The sequence below is a fragment of the Apodemus sylvaticus genome, chromosome 20 (assembly GCF_947179515.1).
Source record: "Apodemus sylvaticus chromosome 20, mApoSyl1.1, whole genome shotgun sequence".
Classification (NCBI taxonomy): domain Eukaryota; kingdom Metazoa; phylum Chordata; class Mammalia; order Rodentia; family Muridae; genus Apodemus; species Apodemus sylvaticus.
Genome location: NC_067491.1, coordinates 1,787,955 through 1,807,563, shown reverse-complemented (window position 1 = coordinate 1,807,563; position 19,609 = coordinate 1,787,955). Strand labels below are relative to the sequence as shown.

The 19,609-nt window shown below is 54.9% G+C and overlaps 1 protein-coding gene across 4 annotated transcripts in view; it reads right to left on the bottom strand.

Moving 5' to 3' along the window:
• Positions 1-7,827, bottom strand: part of Sbno2 (strawberry notch homolog 2) — a 46,202-nt gene extending 38,375 nt beyond the window's left edge. For all 4 annotated transcript variants that reach the window (XM_052165862.1, XM_052165863.1, XM_052165864.1 and 1 more), the window contains exon 1: positions 7,711-7,827. The gene's annotated coding sequence lies outside the window, so the exon portion shown is untranslated. The remainder of the gene's footprint in view (positions 1-7,710) is intronic.
• Between the last annotated feature and the right edge of the window lie 11,782 nt (positions 7,828-19,609).

The following is a 19,609-nucleotide window of genomic DNA, read 5'->3' as shown; positions in this document are numbered from 1 at the left end:
TTAGACAAAGTGTGGGGGCGGTGGCCAGTGCTGGTGCACACCTCTAATCCCAGCAACTGGGAGGCAGAGGCAGGCAGATCTCTGAGTTCAGGGCCAGCCTGGTCTACAGAGTGAGTTCCAGCACAGCCAGGGCTCCCACAGAGAAACCCTCCTCCCCGCATCTAGGAAAAAAACAAAGTATAGCTGCTGAGCTTGGCTCTAGCGTCGCTTGGAAAGCCCTCACTCCTGGGCCCTGGGGACAATGGTCAAAGGGCCATCACGGCCCTTTCCAGGGTTACTCAGGTCACAGTGCGGAGGTTCAGCACCTTTGCCTTCCAGGACCTTTTGAGAGACAGAGACTGGCAGGGGGGAGCATTAGAAGACAAGAATGCCGGAGGCAGGGAGGAGCCGGAGTCTGAACTGCCCACCCTCTTTTGCAAAACTTTCTGGTCTAGCTGGACAGAGGCCTGGTCCAGGGCCCACGTGCTGGGATGGAGTGTCAGCTGTATGCTAGAGGCGGGAGTGGGGGCTGCTCAGCATGGAGACCCCATAGCCCTGCTCACAGGAGAGGGCACTAGCTGCTGTCCCATGGCTTGACCCCGGGAGTACACGCAGGACTGGAGGCCAGTGGGGGCAGAGGCACAGTCAAGGTCAACGACAGAACTGCCAGCAACCCTCACCCTCACAGAGCCAGGGTGGGGCACAAGCTAACCTGCTATGCCTTCTGTCATTTGGGACAGCCTCAGTTACCACGGGCTGGCCTGGGACCCGTCCTCCTGACTTAGCCTCCAAATTCTGGGACAGCAGGTGTCCTTCGCAGACAGTGTCCTGTAGAGGCTACCACCGCCAGGAAGAGAACCTCATCTGAGACGCCAGTCCCACAGGTGCCACCAGGGCCAGGACAATCACCCCCCTCACCTCCTCACACAGAGGAGGACTCAGCCCCTGCTGGAGGTGTCAACTGGCTTTCTAGAGCCCATGAGCTCACACACCCTCTCCGGGCTGGAGGGCGAGGCAGAGTCTCAGGAAGCAAGGCACCCAGGCCATGTCAGTTCCAAAGGACTAAGAAGGAGGCCAAGCTCAGACGAAAAGTCCCAGTGCCCGATTTTGGGTACACAGCCATCCGTATCTCCTAGCTTTTTTTTTCTACAACAAAGGTATTTCTAGGTAATTCTCTTTTAAAGTAACAAATAATCACATTAAGAGAAGAGATTTTCTGAAGGCAACCTTTACTTACACCCCAGTCCTTCATTAGTCCACCCCTTGCCTATATATGATTTAAAAATACAAAAGTTAGTAATGGGGCGCCTCGGGCAGGGTCTGCTCATGCTGAAGGCACACCTGGAGGAACCTCTGTGCAGCATCTGAGGAGCTGGCTTCCTGTAGAAGCACGGGGGCATAGCTTTCCAGCTGCCTGTCCCAGAAGCACGACAGAGCCTCAGTGGGTCCCCCGGGCCGCTCCAGCCCTGGGAGGCGCCAGTTTGGGTCTCAAGCTTTAGCCTGGTCTTTGCGAGACTTTCAGTGCTGAGCTCCGATCTCTGCTTCCCAAGTCACCCTGTTAGGCCACTGTCTACCCGGGCTGGCTTCCTGGCTGCTCCTGTGACACTCAGAGGACCTGGCACGGCCGTGGTCCATGGAGAACTTGCTGCCATCCCACCTGAAGCGCAGAGCCTGTGGAGAACCGGAATGGTGGCTGAGGCTGGAGACCACTGCCCTTGGGGTCCAGCCTCAGGGCCAGCACAGGGAACTTCACCCCAGCATGAGGGTTCTCTAACGTCCAGAGGAGAGGAGGCTAGCTAGCTCCAGCCTGGGGTTTCCTGTGGGCGCAGGAGCAGTGTCTGTGAGTGAGAGCCCGCACTCCGTGCCAGGCCACGTAGGCCCAGGGACACCATCTCTCTCCACTATGGTGAGAACGCAGGTCCCGCAACCTAAGCTCAGGGGCCTGGGCCCCAGCTGGTTCCCACAGGCCTACAAGGTAGGCTCTAGGCTGGTGGTCAGTGCAAGCCTCACCCCTGCAGTGCTGTCAGTGGGCAGGCCTTGGGTCCAGAGGACTGATTCCTGCAATGCCCATTTCCAGCCTGCAGGGCAGCACTAAGTGGCCTGAGCTGGCATCTGCCGGCAAGTGAAGGAAACAGGCCTCCGCCTGAGAGGACCTGGGGCACCGTGGCTGCCCACCTACACCCAGGACAGTCTTGACCCTGAGCTCCTTTGGCAGTAGAACTCCAGAGTGCTGGGATGACAGTGTGAACCGTCACACGAGCTTTATCTGTGGCAGCAGTGGAACCCAGGGCTTTCTGCATGCATGCCTGGCAAGAGCTCTGTCCCTGGAGCTGCAGCCCCTCACCCAGGATTCTTACCAAACCTGAGAAGCCAGTCAGCATGCCCACAGGGCCGGTTATTCTGATGACTCTCCAGGCCACACCTGGGACCCTAACGCTACACAGGCCACCCATATGTTCCCAGACTGAGGCTCTTGAGTGACCAGCAGGGCTCCAAGGACACAGTGTCAGATGCTGGCGCGTCTGGAGTCCCACGGCTTCTCGGGGGCTCTTTCCCTAGCCCCGCCCTTCAGTGGGAGGAAGCTGGCGGGTGAGGCCCACAGGAGAGGCCTAGGCTCGGCAGGAGGGGGCAGGAGAAAGGAATGTGGCTCAGCATCCAGACAGGCTGGTTTTTCCGGAGAAGCTCTGGACTGGAGTTTGGGGGTGGCAGCCCCTGACGATCTAAAGCGAGAGAAACTGGGCATCACACCCAGCTCCTGATGCTGAGTGCTACCAGGTTCCCATAAAGCCAGAGTAGAAATGTCAACTCCGGGACACCCCTAATGGCATCCCTGAGTCCCCAACCTCTACCTGGGGCTCAGAAGGCCAAGCTTCAGAATGGAAGAGGCCATCTCCCTGGCTCCCCCAGGAAGCCTGTGACACGGACAGGTTTCCCCAGCTGGCCTCTACCAGGCTTAGACATGAACACGGCAGGACACAGGGGTTCAGATACTACAGTTCACTGCACTTGGGACACATGCAGAGCCCAACCCAACATTCTGGGTGATCTCAACCATTTGCCACCACCTGGGGCCTCGGGTCCCCAGCAGGTATATGAGACCCCCTTCCCCCAGTGTCCACTCCCCAGGACTCATAGCCCAAACCACACCCACCCTATACAGAGAATTGTGGAATTCTAGTTTCTTTAAAAACAAAACAAAATAAAACACAGAAGTATTAAAAGAATGTGTTTTTGTTTTAACCCCAGGTGTGGGATGTGGCTGCTTTGGACTGTCCACAGCCGCTGACTATGATTTGCCTCGTGCTGTAGCAGAGGTGTGGTTCTGCCAGCTGCAGACAGCTTCTGGGAGTGTGTGATGTTTGGGATTCTGGGAACTTTTCAGAGGGTGCATACATGCTAGTGCCCCGAGAGGCAGGGTTGGTGGTTGGTGGCCGTTCGGGGTGGGGGGGGAGGGTTGTTAGTAGTCATGCTCCAAGGAAAGATTAGATTCAGGGACCTCCCTCTCTCTTCTTTCTCTCCTATCTGGTGATAAGGAGTGAAACAGGGGAGTGGGGTGAGGAGATAAAGGGTAGGAAAAGTAGCAAATACCAGAGACACGGCCCTCGCCACACACTGCAGAGACAGAAGAGTAAGGGGACCGCACTGCCTTTGGTTCACCTGATGTGCAGAAGGCCACCCTGGGCTACAGAATGGTCCGAGAGCAACTGGGGTACGTGGCTGCTGTTCTGGCATCAGGGACTTTCTCTCTGACCTACTGGCACGCCCAGTACAGTGACCCCACCCTTGTCATGATGAGTCACCACCATAAAGACCTAGACCTGCCGCCCTCCCAGGACCCTCAGCCTGCCCAGCCTGGATCTGCAGTCTTTGACCCTCCATGGGTGGGGACTTCCGGGAAAAGCACAGGAGCAGCTTTCCTCCAGATCCTGAGCTGTCACTTTCGAAATGTGGCAAGACCTTGCCCCATCCAGGCCACTGCCCCTTTCGGTTTCACTCCGTACTGGATTTCCACTGGGGACAGGATGGGGCCAGTCTGAGAGAGGCCTTCAAGTCTGCCTACCATAGCCCAGCAGCACATGGATGTGGGTGGGGCAAGTCTAGAGGCAGCAGCCGACAGGTGTGTGCGGCGACAAGGCAGCCAGGTCTAGGGACAAGAGATAGGGCGAAGGGAGGACACATAGTGGCCAAGCCAATGTCTTCCCCAGCACACAGGACATCTCTGCTGTCCCCAGACCCTCAGCACACAGCCCCAGGCATGGTTGGCTGTTCTTCATAGACCAGTGGGACCACCTCTGTCCCTTTGACCACATAGGATCCCCCACTGGGAGCAAGAGGGCAGGCCAACAGCTGACACCAGGGCTACCGCTAACCACTGTCGGCACAGTGCGCCTTCACAACTGCCAGCACACAGTTCCCACCACAGCATCTGTGTCTGGCTCCCGGAAGCTGCCCTCTGAAGAAGGAGCTGAGCTGCGGCCATATGGGCCACTGTGCCTGTCTTTGTCCAAGGGGCCCAGGACAAGGTTTCCAGCCATTCTCCAGTGTTCCTGATGTGAGCTGGCAAGGGGCCAGACCTATGGCCCATTCCCAACCCTGCAATCACACCCATGGGCTTCGGAGGTTCACAGCCTGCCTTGCTTTGGAAAACAATGCCCACGTATCAAGTTCATCTGCAGAGTTTCCAACACACTAAGTCATTCAAATATTACCTCTATGTAGCTCCAGAACATGTCACACACACACCCCTTCCTGTCCACAGGAAGGCCTGTCCACACAGCAGTCACCTCATCCCACCTCCCTGCCCCAGGCCCTACAAAGCCTGCTCCTGTCTCTGCATCGTCCCCTCCTGGGGAATGTGTGGCCTTCTGTGTCTGGATCTCTGAACATGATGTCCTTGAGGTCTCCACACTGTCCTAAGCACGAGGACGAACGCCTCAGCTGGAGCCCTGGTTCTGCAATCCCTAAACCACAGCCAAGACAGGTGCCCGCCTCCCCCAGGGAGAAGGCAGGGCACCAGAGAGGTGGCAGCCACTGTCAACAGGGTCCCAAGGAAGTCAGCACCCCCCCCCCAAGCCCTTGCAGGCTGTAGACACGGCACTCCAGGGGTGGGAGTGGGGGTAGTTCCAGCTGGGAGTGTGCAGGGGACAGGTCAGGACAGACGGACCCCGTGCCCCACCTTGTTACCATAGTTCCTCAGTTACTATGGAAGCCGTGAGTGGAGCTTCAGACTGCACAAACATGTGAACCTCACTCACACGTGAGTGAGGACACCTGGCATGCAAGCACACACATGCACACAGCACAGACTTGACTGTGCTCACACAATCCAGTGCATGGCACATATTGACACAGGGCTGGGGCCGCGTTGCCAACGTATGATGTGGCCCTTCAGCCGCATTCAAGCCTCCCCACTGTCATAATTTCAGATTATGTCACACATCCCTAGCAGAGAAGCCGTCAGTCTCACTCTGGGGCCTGGGGGAGGCAGCAGGGCCAGTGTTTCCTGCTGGCCCTGCCCATGGGGCCCTGGTATGTAAAGTCCAGACTGCACAGCAGGCATGCGAGCTCTCAGTGCCTCAGTTCCCTCTTATGCCTGCAACGACTTCCACCCAGGGACGGACACTACCTGCACTCCCGAGCCCAGAGAAGCTGCCACTGGTAGGGCCAGGCTGCCCATTCCAGTGTGTGTCCTAGTTTCTCTGTGGGCGCAGAAGTCTGCCGGGATCGACCGATGGCCACAGAAGAGCCTCTCTATGGCTGTCACACACAGGACTGGGCTGGCGGGTCCCTGTCTTCATCATTCCCAACCGGAAAGAGGCTCAGCAGCCCATCCCCAGTCCCCGGGAAAATCCAAAGCTGGGCACCTCTGGAGAGGGGCGAGGAGAGGTTGGGGGCTCAGCCAGTCAGGCCTCCCAGATACAGACTCCAGCCATCAACTGCTATTGAATCAGGTCCCTAGCACGGCCAATCACAGGAGGGAAACCGGTGCAGGCCCCTGCTACCAGCTGCCACTCAGAAAAGCCTCAGTCCCACACAGGAGCGCTAATCCCAGTCATGCCAGGTTCCGGGCAACGCCTCATCTAACAGGGGTTCACTGGGGTCCCAGCTCAGCTGAGTACCTCAGGGCCCTTCACCACACTGGAGAACTCACCACTCCACTCGCCAAACTGCCAGCAGCCGTGCCACCCCCAAGGCCAGGCCCCCGGTGGCTCCCCACTCACAGTGTGCAGTAGCTGGTACCAGACAGCCAGGGCAGGAAGGCAGCTCCCGAGCTGAGCAAGGCGGGACGCTCAGGCATTCCGGGAAGCGCAGCCCGGGGCTGTCCCAGCCACTTGACACACTCAGGCTTTTTTTTTTTTTTTTTAACTTTTCAGAGCATTAATCATGACATCCAAGGAGACACCCGAGGTCCCTACCTCACCACCAGGCTAGTTCTTGTGCACCTCCAGTACTGGGGGTTGTGGCATCCACTCTCTCCCTCTTAGCTCCCTGGCTAAGTTTCAAAGTCACTCTCGACACATTCCCCCAAACCAGAAAAGCAGGGACGTGAGGGACGTGGCTGGGACCAGCGGTGGGGCCAGACCTAAGCGTCCAACCAGGAAACCCAGGGAGGAGACTCCTGGATAGCCAGGGGTCCTGAGAACCCCCAGTGCTGAGGCTGCAGAGTGGGTGGTAGGAAGGGACAAATATACCTCAGCGGGTGCCAGGGTCAAAGACCACCAGAAAAAGAAAGGGGTCAAAAAGAACACTGAATAGGAGTTGATAGAAAACAACAGAAGAGAACAGTTAGAGGTCGGAACTGAGCCTGGGGTCAAAAGATCATGGCACAAGGTGGGGGCTGGGGTTCCCTCCCAGGACCAGGGTCAAGGGCAGGAGTCATGGGGAAGGAAGGCAGTGCTCAAGGTTCCCCCCAGGGAGCAACCAGAGTCTCAGGGGAGGGAAGGTCTAGGTCACTAGGAGAACAGGGTCCCCATGGGTGAGGTTAAGGTTCACCAGGAGAACAGGGGTCCCAAGGTGAAGTGAAGGTTCACGAGGAAAACAGGGGTTCCCAGGGTGAAAGGCTCACCTGTAGACAGAGGGTAGTGGTCAGTTAGGGTCAAGGTTCAGAGTAGGTGGTCGGGGATTCGAGGTTCAGGAAATAAGGGGTACCTCCCCCTAGGACCCAATACCAGGATCAAGGCCAGGAGTGACAGGCTGTGGTCAAGATTTCCAGGGAAGGAAGGGTTCTCATCCCCAGAGGCAGGAATCCGAGTCAGCCAGAAGGAAGGGGGTGGGGGGGTCATAGGAAACTGGGGTCAGTGTCAAAGATGGACAATGGAGGCTGCTTTAGGAGTCAGGATTTGCAGGGAGAAGGGTCAAAGCCGGAGTGAGAGGTCCGCGAGGATGGAGGGGTTCAGGTTCCCACGGGCTTGCCGCCGGGGGGAAGGGTCAGGGGTCGCGGCTGGACGTGGGGTCAGGACTCGCGGGGCAAGACCGAGTCTGAGGTCCACGCGGAAGGTGGGGGTCTCATCTCCCGGAGAGAGAAGGGGCGATCAGGGGTCGTGACCGGAGGCGGAGTCAGGGGGTCGCGGGCAGGGTCAGAGGTCGCGGTGCGGCGCTCGCTCTCCTCCGCGTTCGCTCCCGCCCCGCAGCCCCAGAACGAACGCGAGAACCCCGGAACCAGGGCCTGACAGCATGAGTCGCGTGGGGATCGCGGAAGGGTCACAGTGGAGTCTCGGGCCGGCGCCTCACCTCAGATCTGGTCGCTGAGCCCGCGACGCCTCAGTTTCCCGGAGCCTCTCAGCGGCCGCCGCTCACTTCCGGGTTCTGGCCGCCATCTTGGCGGCGGCGCGCACTTCCGCTTCTGCGAGGGGGCGCGGCCTTGGGGGCGGGGCTTCTTGGGGCGGGGCCAGGATCTTGCCACTTCGGGGAACTGGACCCCTTCACTGGCCCCTGCTGGGCTGTGTGATCCTCAGTTTCCCGTTCAGGTCTTTGCACATGCCCTCGCACACTTGCAACATCAGACCCCACCAACCTCTTACGTCCTCGCCATCCTCAGCTCCCTGAAAACGATCCAGAAGCTCCTTTTGCTTTTTCTTTTACAGTCTCACTATGTGGCCTTGTCTGACCTAGAACTCACAAAGAGCCACACCAGTACTCTGCAAGTGCTGATGTGAAAAGCATAAACCGTCACGCCTTGTCCAGTGTCTTAACCCCACTATAGACCTAATTCATGTGTCTCCTTCTCAGTCCAGGCCTAGGGCACTGGCCTCAGTGGGGATAAAGCTGTTTTATCTCCATGTAACTGGCTGTCCTGGAACTCCCTCTGTATACCAGGCTGGCCTTGGACTCAGAGGTCTTACTCCCTCTGCCTCCTGAGTGTTGAAATTGAAGGCATGTGCCACCATCCCAGAATGAGAACCTGGTTCTTTATTGTGCCCCTAGAAAAACCCTGTCTAGGGGACAGGAAAACAGGACTATACATCCTCACATAGGCCCTCAGGGAAGGGGACCCAGGCAGGGAGCCCTGCATAATGATAAGGATACCACTGGGGATCTTATGCAGTAAGGCTACAGAAACTCGGGTGTTAAGTTTAAGCAGGAGTTTGTCACATAAACCAAAAGGAAAGACAGTCTAGGTGAAAGAAAAGCTGTTTAAAAGCCAGGTATAGAGCCAGGCACTGGTGACAGACACCTATAATTTAACCTCAGCCCTGGGGAGGCAGAAACAGGCGATCTCTGTGAGTTCAAAGCCAGCGGGGGCTACACAGAGAAACAATGTTTTGAAAACCAAACAACAATAAAAAAAAAAAAAAAAAGCCTGGTATAGTGGGTTGGGCAGACAGCTTGGGGTAAAATGCCAAGGACCTGAGCTCTCTCCCCCAAACCCAGGTGTGGTGGCACAAGCTATAGTATCATCCCAGTGCTAGGGAGGCAGAGACAGGAGGTTCCTCCAGCTCCCTGGCTGGCCAGCCTTGCCTAGTGGGCACGTTCCAAGTCCGTGAGGGACCAAGTCTCAGGGAGCCATACAGGTGGTTCCTGGGAAGGACCTTTCAGGGTTAACTTCTGACCACACACACACTACACACACACACACACACACACACACAGAATAAAAGAGTTTGGAAGTGTGAGACCCACACCCATAAATCCAGTTTCTTCTCACCTCAGTCCTCGGAGACGGGTGTCACCCGCCCTTCCCCAGGGGAAGAAATGGAGGCAGAGGACTATCCAGACGTTAGCCCCAGGTCACCTAAGGAAAGGCAAGGATGTGACCTCTGACACGTCCGGCACGGGAAGCCATGAGGTCACTATGGGTGATCGTGCCTCGAATGGGGGCAATTTGCCCAGCCCAGGGTGTATCCAGCCCCGTCAGCCTGAGGGAGTCTGCCAAGCTGGGGACGGTTGGGGAATTAGTCAGATTTGGGGATTTCCAAGGAAATCTAGGAGTCAGCCGGGGAGCAGCAGGGACCTGGCTATAAGCTCATGGCCCAGTTTTAAAGAAGCAGCAGCAAAGACTGGCTGTGTGACCCCAGGAAAGGCACCTGACTCCTCTGAGCCTTTAAACTAATGAGTTACATGGCTAGGTGGTTCCACCGACTGCACTGACAAAGTGCGGGTTCTTTGGTTCTGAGAACAGTCTCAGGCACTCAGGCCAACTCCAAACTCAAAATGTAACCAGCAATGACCTTGAACTCCTGATCCCTGCCCGGCCTCTACCTTCCAAGTGCTGGGGGTGACAGGCATGTGCCACGATGTCTGGTTTATGTGGTGCTGGGGATGGAGCCCGGGGCTTGGAGCATGCTGGGTATTCTACCCTCAGAGCCCCACCTGGTTTTAGTGTAGAGGGGTGGGGGGCAGATACTGAGGGAGGGGTAAAGCCCAGCACCTCAGGCTGAATAAGAAAGCGCCCGGCACTGAACAGCTGTGCCAGCCCACGTCATCACCAAAGGACTGAGAGCCCTGCCAGACCTAAGGACTTTCTGAAGCCCTGGCTTCTCAGACTGGACGCACCTCAGTGACAGCTGTTGACATCTGCCCTGCCCATCTCCCACTCAGCCAGCAGCCAGCCAGCCAGCGCTCCCTCCCAGGTCCCCAACCTCAGCAGGTACAGAGCAGCAGGTGAGGCAGCCTGGCCAGCCAGGCTGAACCCAGGCATTCACTTCCTGTTTCCCTACACTCTGGAAAGCCCCGGTGTTCCCAGGCTGCCACCGAAGCTTCCCCTCCTCATGGTCCCCCTGGCCACTTCTCTTTTCTATACCCACTTCCCCTGGTGGGGGCCCCCAGTCTGGCACCACCTCTTCCCCTCCACCTCCACCACCCTTCCATCTCCCTTCCTCAAGCGCTAGCTGGGTTTTCCTCAGGGCAGAAGGGGACACTGAGGCAGGAGCAGCTGCAGAAGGTCATATCTACTCCCCTCCTCATCGCCCTGTCTCTCTCCTCACAGCAACCTCACCCCACAGCCAGCGCACAGCCCAGGGCGGACACCCTCCATCCTCCTCCTCCAGAGCCTGACCCACCTGCAGGAACCAGCTCCTTGGTGTCCCCAGGTGTCTATAGGCCACTGTCCCAGGACCTGGGGCGCCCAACTCTCTGCCCCAGGACATGCGGCCGGCCAGATCCTGCTAGGGCCGCAGTCCATGCCAAGGCTTCGGGGAAGAGCAAACCTGCCTGACAAGTTTGAGATCCACCCAGCCCAGGCCTTCCTCCTCTACAGGGAGCGGCTGAGGGACCAGGGGCCTCCATGGAAACGCTCATCCGCACACCTCCACTTTGTCTCCAGTGGGTCCTGAGGTTGGGGAACTGCAGGCTGGACAGTAAAAGAATGATGGGAATCCTAACAGGGGAATGAGACACCGGCGTGCGGACAGGGGAAGGACTGGATGATGGCACTCACTGGGGGGCTGGGGGCAACGGGAAGCCGTGAGGGCTGTGGAGAAAGGGACAGGGTACAGCCTGGGAAGAAACGGAAGTCAGCCGAAGCTATGCACGCACAGTGGCATAGTACTGTGTTATCCCGGGACACTGGAGATGGATGAGGCGGGGACACTGTGAGTTCAAAGCCAGCCTAAGTAATTTAAAACATAAACCTAAGTGGCGTTAAACCATGAAGGAGAGGAAACCAAGAGCACTGGCTGCCCCTGCAGAGGCCCTGGGGTCAGACCCTCCCCCACCGTCGCAGCCACACAGACATGTGGGCTAAATACTCATACACACAAAAGGTTTTTTTGTTTTTTTTGTTTGTTTGTTTGGTTGGTTGGTTGGTTGGTTTTTGGTTTGTTCAAGACAGGGTTTCTCTGTGTAGCCCTGGCTGTCCTGGAACTCACTCTGTAGACCAGGCTGGCCTTGAACTCAGAAATCTGCCTGCCTCTGCCTCCCAAGTGCTGGGATTACAGGCGTGTACCACCACCTCCCAGCTCACACAAAAGTTTCTCAAGTCAAGAGGGCTCCGGACTCTCGGCTTCCAAGTGGAGCTGATGCATCGAGCACCATTGTGAGGGACTGAAAGCCTGGGACACACATAGACACCCACACAGATGTCAACATACATACACATACATGTGTACACACACACATGTACACATACATATGTATACTTGTGTACACACAAACACACATACACATATAAATACACATATTCACATATTCATACACATATTCACATATTCATACACATATGCACATATATGCACATTCGCACACAAATAAACACACACACATACATACATACATACATACACACTAAAACTGAAAGGCTCAGCTAGTGACACACCTGGAGAAGGGAGTCCAGTGCTAGAGGCTATACCACCCAGCACCAGTAGGGAGACATGTGTAATAAAGTGGGGGAGAGAGGAACCCTCAGGGGCCCCCAGCCTTGTACCAAACCATGACTGGACTTAGGGCCTCCCATGTCATGTCTAGAGTTTTGGTTCCATTCCTGAGAAATAGGGACCATGGAGCAGGAGGGGCAGAGGAGTTGGGGGCAGAGAGGGGAGGAGCAGTTAAGGATAGTAGGTCCTGAGGCTAGGGCTCAGAGCTCGGGGGTCTGTAGAATAGGAGAGAGGCTGCCAACAGACAGAGGTGAATTTGGGTTTTTTATCCCAGGCCCCAGGTCCAGCACTGGGATCCTCAGCACAGAATAGGAGAGAAACTGCAGAATCCCTGGCTATTGGCCTCAGGGGTCCCTGGAGGTGGCAAAGCCACCTCCTGCTACTCCCTATGGTCCTAAAAGTGGTAATAACTAGCCCCGAGCAGGGGATTCCTGGATCCTGGCCTGGGAGTTGCCACCCAGCCCAAGGGAGATTCCAGGAAGGCTGACTCACTCCACTCCCCATCCTGGTGGGACAGGGGCATTGGAGAAGGGCGTGGAATCCAGCCAGGAATCTGACTCTCAGCTCAGCTGCACCCCCACTGGTGTCCAGGGTTGGTGACTCCTCAGTCTGAGGGAAGGCTGAGGACCGTCCCAGGTGGTATCTGTGTTATGAGTCATCTCTGATCTCTGATCTCCAGCGACAGCAAGGATCGTGGAACTCTTCTGCATGCTACTAAGAGACCCAGGCAAGGATGGGTCCAGTTATACCATACTGACCATCTTTAAAATGAGTGTCCTCAGGCTGGAGAGATCGCTCAGCAGTTAAGAGCACTGTCTGCTCTTCCAGAGGCCCTGAGTTCATTCCCAGCAACCACATTATATGTACATGTACTTACATATAATAAATAAATCTTTTAAAAAACAGTGGGAAAATCCACTTTAAAAAAAAAATCATTTAGCCTTGTAGTGGTGGCACACGCCTGTAATTCCAGCACTTGGGAGGCAGAGGCAGGCAGATTTCTGAGTTCAAGGCCAACCTGGACTACAGAGTGAGTTCCAGGACAGCCAAGACTACAGAGAAACCCTGTCTCGAAAAACCAAAAAAAAAAAAAAAATCATTTAATTTAATTTATTTATATGAGTACACTGTGGCTGTCTTCAGACACACCAGAAGAGGGCATCAGATCCCATTACAGATGGTTGTGAGCCACCATGTGGTTGGTGGGATTTGAACTCAGGACCTTTGGAAGAGCAGTCGGTGCTCTTAACCACTGAGCCATCTCCCCAGCCCCCTTCCCATTTCAAAAGAAAAAAAAATTGAATGTCATCTCACCCGGTAGTGGTAGTGCATACCTTCAATCCTAGCACTCAGAGACAGAGGCAGGAGGATCTCTGTGAGTTCAAGGCCAGCCTGGGCTACACAAAGGAACTATCTCCCCCTCCCCCAAAAAAAAGAAAGAAAGAAAGAAAAAAGGGGAAAAAAGAAAGAGAATGAGAGAAAGAAAGAAAAAAAGTCATGTCAGCAACTCAGAGGAGTTGTGTAGGAGTTTATATAGACACCAAGGAGTGTAGCCTTGTGTTTTATAAAGATGGAAACATTGTTGTACTTAAAAAAAAGAGTTATTTACTTTATGCTTATGAATACACTGTAGCTGTCTTCAGACACCTCAGAAGGCAGCGTCAGATCTCATTACAGATGGTTGTGAGCCACCACGTGGTTGTGGTTGCTGGAAATGAACTCAGGACCTCTGGAAGAACAGAAGGTGCTCTTAACCGCTGAGTGGTCTCTCCAGCCCACATTGTTGTACTTTTGGAGCTGGGGATGGAACCAGGATCCTCCAGTGTGGTAGGCAAGTGTTTTGCCACCAAGCTATGTGCTATATGTCCAGCCTTACAGTGACAAATTTCCAGTAAGGAATGAGTAAACTGGAGGGTGAGTCCCTGCGGCAAGGGGTTGGGGAGCCCCAGGTGCACAGACTGTGACCCTGAAGAGGAAAGCGCCTCTGAATCAAGCCAAACATGGAGGAATGTTGAGGACACAAAAGACCAGGGTGGGGCGCCACGAGAGGAGGTGACTGGAGAGAGGGACCCTGAAACTGTGGGTGAGATCCATGTGCTTGTGACCCAGCACTCGGGCTATCTCTACAGAGACAGAGGAATCAAGCTCAAGGCCAGTCTGGGCTACATGGGGCATGCGGCTCAAGGACAGAGTGCTTGTCTAATACATGTGAGAGGCTTGAGTTAGACACAGTAACGCAATAAACACATGCAGAGCAGGCATGAAGGCACTGGGCTGTCATGCTAGCACTCAGGGACTGAGACAGGAGGATTATTGTTAATTCAAGGGCATTCTGTCTTCAAACATGGAGTAAGAATAAACTGTGATAACTAGAGTGGTAAACCATTGACAGCCCGAGTATTCGGGAGGCAGAGGTAGGTGGATCCCTGAGTTATAGGCTAGCCTAGTCTATAGAGTTCCAGAACAGCCAGGACCACAATCCTCAACCCCCACCACCACCAAGAGAGAGAGAGAGAGAGAGGTATTCAGGATGTGCGGTAGATAGCTGGAGGCATAGCCTTCGTTGGTTGTGTTCCAGTTTCCAGTCTGCGTCCGTTAGCCACAGCTGTGTAGCAAATGGCAGTGAAGTTGGTGTAAATGTTCGTCACTGTCCCCCGGATTAGCACAGTCTGTACAGTTGGACTCTCCGCTCAGGCTGTAACGAAGGGCAGGCCAGGACTGGAGACTCACGAGAGCCCAGCCATCCTGCTGGTAATGCTTGCTCCTGGGTTGCAAAGCTCTCAGGATGGAGTCCACTGTGAGGGGCACAGCAGAATGCAGTGTTTGTGTTCATGTCAGTCATTTGTTTGATGTGTATGAATGTGTGTGCACCACACAGAAGCCCAGCCCGGGGCCACGGCCATCAGAAGGACCCATCGGATCCCCTGGAAGTGGAGCTGTGGGTGGTGTGGGAGCTGGGACTGGAGTTCAGTCGTAAGGAACAAGTGCCCGGACTACAAATTATCTCCCCAGCCCCTACTCATCATCACGCGCTCTCACTGTGTGGCCCTGGCTAGCCTGGGACTCCCTGTGCAAAGCAGGGTTTCTTGAATTTACACAGGTCTGCCTGCCTCTGCCTCAGGAGGGCCAGGACAAAGGCGTCCCGCATGCCTGGCGTTAGCTATGCTGGTTCCATGGCGGAGCTCATACTGCGTGTTTGCAAGCACGGGACCGACCACGTCGTCTTCCCGCCACCTGACTGCAGCAAAGCTTGGGACACACAGTGCCTCTTGCAGAGAGGTGTGTGGACACTTCAGTACACGTGAGGCAGAGTGGGCCAGGGCCACTCCCGCCCAGTGTGGACGAAGCCCGGGCCACTCAGGAACGCCACTGACATTTTGTGTTTTCTGAGGAGGAAGCCGGGAAAGTTTGAGGTTAGCCTGTGCCAAACAGGTAGATTTTAGAGAGAGGAAAAGAGAAAAGGAAGGGAAGGGGAGGGGGGGAGGGAAGGGGGAGGGAAGAAGCAAGAGGGAGGGAGGGAGGGAGGGACAGACGGGAAGGGACGAAAAGCAAAAAGAGAAAAAAATGCTAACAAGGTGTAAGTCTGTCATCTGAGCACTGGAGGTGGAGTTGTGGGGGGCGGGGGTCATCCTTGACTACATTACAAGTTCGAGCCAGCCTGGGCTACTGGAGGTGACGCTGTCTCAAAACAAGCAAACACTGAAGCAGCCATGAAGGTCTTCCCTGCACATGTGTGGTGTGTGTCTCTGCCCTGTGAGCTAAGATTGCTGCACCAGCTTGTAGCCAGGGTGGGGTGGGGCCGAACACTCAGAGGCCTGGAAGAGAAAGTCCTGCTCTTAGAAGTGAAATTAGGCCAAGGAAAAGATGCATATCAGGTAACTGAGATCCCAGGACCCACATCAGGCAGCTGAGGCAGGGGGCTGGCTATGGACTGGGAGCAGGCTTGGCCCTTCCACTCTCCCCAGCGCAGCCTTCTCCTTTGCTTCAGCAACCGGAGGATGGAAGCTCCGTCCTGAGTCTCCTAGCCCAGACTCCCGCGCTGCCACAGGCAGAGCGACAGCTCTCCAAGGCCCCTGTGACAGTTCTGACGGGACCCACTCTCACAAGGTAAGACAGATTTCCCTCACGGACCCCAGGGAGGAACAGAACCCGGGTCCTGGTCATATCGACCGTTCAGTTTGTGTCAGGCTATGGCCCCCAAACAGCAGGCAGGCAAGCATTTTGGCCAACGCAGTGGGTTGCTAGGCTGCCTGTCACCAGGCTGCTTGCCTGGCAGGTTCACTCATTCATTCATTCGCCAATTGACTGAGTCATTCATTCACCACAATCTTCACTCATTCATTATTTAGTTCATGTCAAGAATACCAAGCATTAGTGAACCATATGAGGTCAGGTGATGGGGCGAAAAACCCAGGCACAGCCTATGCAAAGGGCCTGGGGTGGCAGGTTGAGCTGCATGTGACCCTGCATAGGACAGTAGAGACATACAAGGACCCCACATAATCCAGCTCTTCATGCAGTGTGGGATGACCTTGAGCTGGTCCTGCCACCACACCTATTTTAATGTCACTAATTTATCCATGTTGTGGTGCTGAGGCTGTACCCTGGCCTGGCCACATACCTCAGCGAATCCATCTGCTTCCGAGTTGTATCCTGACCCTTTTGACTTGTTGAAATTCTATTTATCTTCTTTCGTATCTATAAGGGTTTGGCTAGCATGTGTGTGTACCACTTGCGTGCACTTCTGAGGTAAGCAAGAGGGTGTCGATCCCCTGGGACCTGAGGTATGGTTGGGTTGTAAGTCATCATGCTGGTGCTGTGAACTGAACCTGAATCCTGCAACCTCTGAGCCTTCTCTTCAGCTCCATAAACCATTTGTTTTGAGGCTGGAAAGATGGGTCACCTGTTACGAGCACTGACTGCTCTTCCAGAGGTCCTGAGTTCAATTTCTGGCAACCACATGGTGGCTCACAACCATCTGTCATGGGATCTGATGCCCTCTTCTGGTGTATCTGAAGACAGCGACAGTGTGCTCACATAAATAATTAAATCTTAAAAAAACCAAAACCCCTTTGTTTTGATGTACTGAACATAACGTATGGAAAGTGCACATGATGTGTGGGTGGTTGATGGTGGAGGCAGGGAGAGAGAGTCAGAGCCACACCCCACTTCAAGCTGGAGTTACAGGTAGTTGTGAGTCACCCCAAATTCACAGAGACCCACCTGCCTCTGCCTCACCATTGTTGGAATTAAAAGTGTTCACTACGCCGGGAGGTGGTGGCACACGCCTTTAATCCCAGCACTTGGGAGGCAGAGGCAGGCAGATTTCTGAGTTCGAGGACAGCCTGGTCTACAGAGTGAGCTCCAGGACAGCCAGGGCTACACAGAGAAACCCTGTCTCAAAAAAAAAAAAAAAAACAAATCCAAAAAAAACCTAAAAAAAAAAAAGAAAACCAATAGGCCTGCGGTGGCGCACGCCTTTAATCCCAGCACTCTGGGAGGCAGATTTCTGAGTTCTTGAGTTCGAGGCCAGCCTGGTCTACAGAGTGAGTTCCAGGATAGCCAGGGCTACACAGAGAAACCCTGTTTCAAAAAAAACCAAATCAAAAAAGAAAAAAAAAAACAATAATGTCGACTATATCGGGAATATACTACAATCCAGAATTGGAAGGCTCACCTGTGATCCAGATCTTGAGGGTGGGAGATACAAGATTCTGACCTGGATCTTGGCATGGAAATCTTGAGGCATAGTGCTCATGAATCCCAGGAGACTGAGGCAAGGAGATCTCTGAGTTCAAGGTCATCTGGGACAAAACAAGTCCCAGATCCAGGCGGGGTGGGACGCACCTTTAATCTGAGCCACACCTTCTGCTGGAGCCCTATTGGGAGAAGGGGATTGGCTCCGTTGCTGGTTTGCGGTTGCTGGTTTGCGTTTATTTCGCCAGCACGCATGGTTCTGTTGGAATCTATTGACCTTGTGGGACTGAGGGACTGCTATGTCCTTGGACTCCATTCACTGCTGACCATTGCTGAGTCGGACTACAGACTGTAAGTCATTACAACAAATTCCCTTACTATACCGAGACTGCCCAGAAGTTCCGTGACTCTAGGGAACCCTGACTAATACACAGTAGTATCACTAAGTAGCACAGGCTGGCCTGGAACTCTTTCCTGCCACCTCCTGAGAGTCTGATTTATGAGGTGACAGGGATGGAAGCAGGAATCCTGTCCTCTGCCACTGAGCGACAGTGGGCTTCATCTTTTTTTTTTTTTTTTGAGACAGGGTTTCTCTGTGTAGCCCTGGCTGTCCTGGAACTCACTCTGTAGACCAGGCTGGCCTCGAACTCAGAAATCCGCCTGCCTCTGCCTCCCAGAGTGCTGGGATTACAGGCTTGCGCCACCACCACCCGGCTGTGGGCTTCATCTTTAATGAAGTTTTTGCTCCCAGCGCATTCCTCATGGTCTTCAATGGTCTGGAATCTGCGGCTTCTCGGGGATAGTTCACTTTATTGAAGTGGTACTGAGCTCCCACATCTACAGAGTGGCTGCTCTACTGGAAGTCGCAGGCTCGGTTCCCAGCACTCTCACGTGGCCAGTCGCAACTTTAACACACACACACTATTCCTGTTATCTCAGCAGACTGTTAATTCTTCCCCTTAGAGAATACAGTAACATCGTGGGGACACTCGAGGCTGAGACTCAGGAGAGCTCCAGGTACAGAATGGTGGGGACCAGGATGCTGCTTAGTGCCCTTGGTGTCTGTCTGGAAGGGTGGAGGAGGAGGTGTGAGATTCACCTATTGCTGCCGTACTTTGAGGCAGTGCCAGAGCCACAGAGATGCAAGGTGAAAACGCAGAGTCTCCCTGTCAGGGGCCGCGTGGGCCGCGGCTCGGCAGCCGGGTGGGGGGCCACACTTCCTCTAGCCTAGCCGTGTGCCTCATCTGTCTCCCCTGCCTTTTTCGTTAATTTGTTATTTTACTTTCCCGTGTGTATGACTGCTTTGGCTGCGTGTATGTGTGAGCACCTCGAGCCTTCGGAGGCCACAGGAAGGCACTGAGTCCACCGGAAGTGGATTTACAGCGGGGAGCCAACGCGTGGGTGGGTGCTGGCTCCTCCCTCACCTCTGACCTGTCTGTGCAGCCTGTGTTTTCCCTCAACTTCTGTAGTCGGATCTGTTTCTCCGATATTCTTTTCTTTTTCTTTTTTTTAAGATTTATTTACTTATTTATATGTAAGTACACTGTAGCTGTCTTCAGACACTACAGAAGAAAGCTTCAGATCTCATTAAGGATGGTTGTGAGCCATGTGGTTGCTGGGATTTGAACTCAGGACCTTCGGAAGAGCAGTCGGCGCTCTTAACCGCTGAGCCATCTCTCCAGTCTCCCCCCCCCCCTCCCATATTCTTACTTAATCTATGCACTTGCGAAGGTCAGTTCTCTCCTCCAAGCAGGTCCCAGGGTTGAACAGGTAGAGTTTGACAGCAAGCGCTCCTGGTCTCCCTGCCCCAGGTCTCTCCCTGCCCCAGGTCTCTCCCTGCCCCAGGTCTCTCCCTGCTCCTGGTCTCTCCCTGCCCCTGGTCTCTCCCTGCCCCAGGTCTCTCCCTGCCCCAGGTCTCTCCCTGCCCCAGGTCTCTCCCTGCCCCAGGTCTCTCCCTGCCCCAGGTCTCTCCCTGCCCCAGGTCTCTCCCTGCTCCTGGTCTCTCCCTGCCCCAGGTCTCTCCCTGCTCCTGGTCTCCCTGCCCCTGGTCTCTCCCTGCCCCTGGTCTCTCCCTGCCCCTGGTCTCTCCCTGCCCCAGGTCTCTCCCTGCCCCTGGTCTCTCC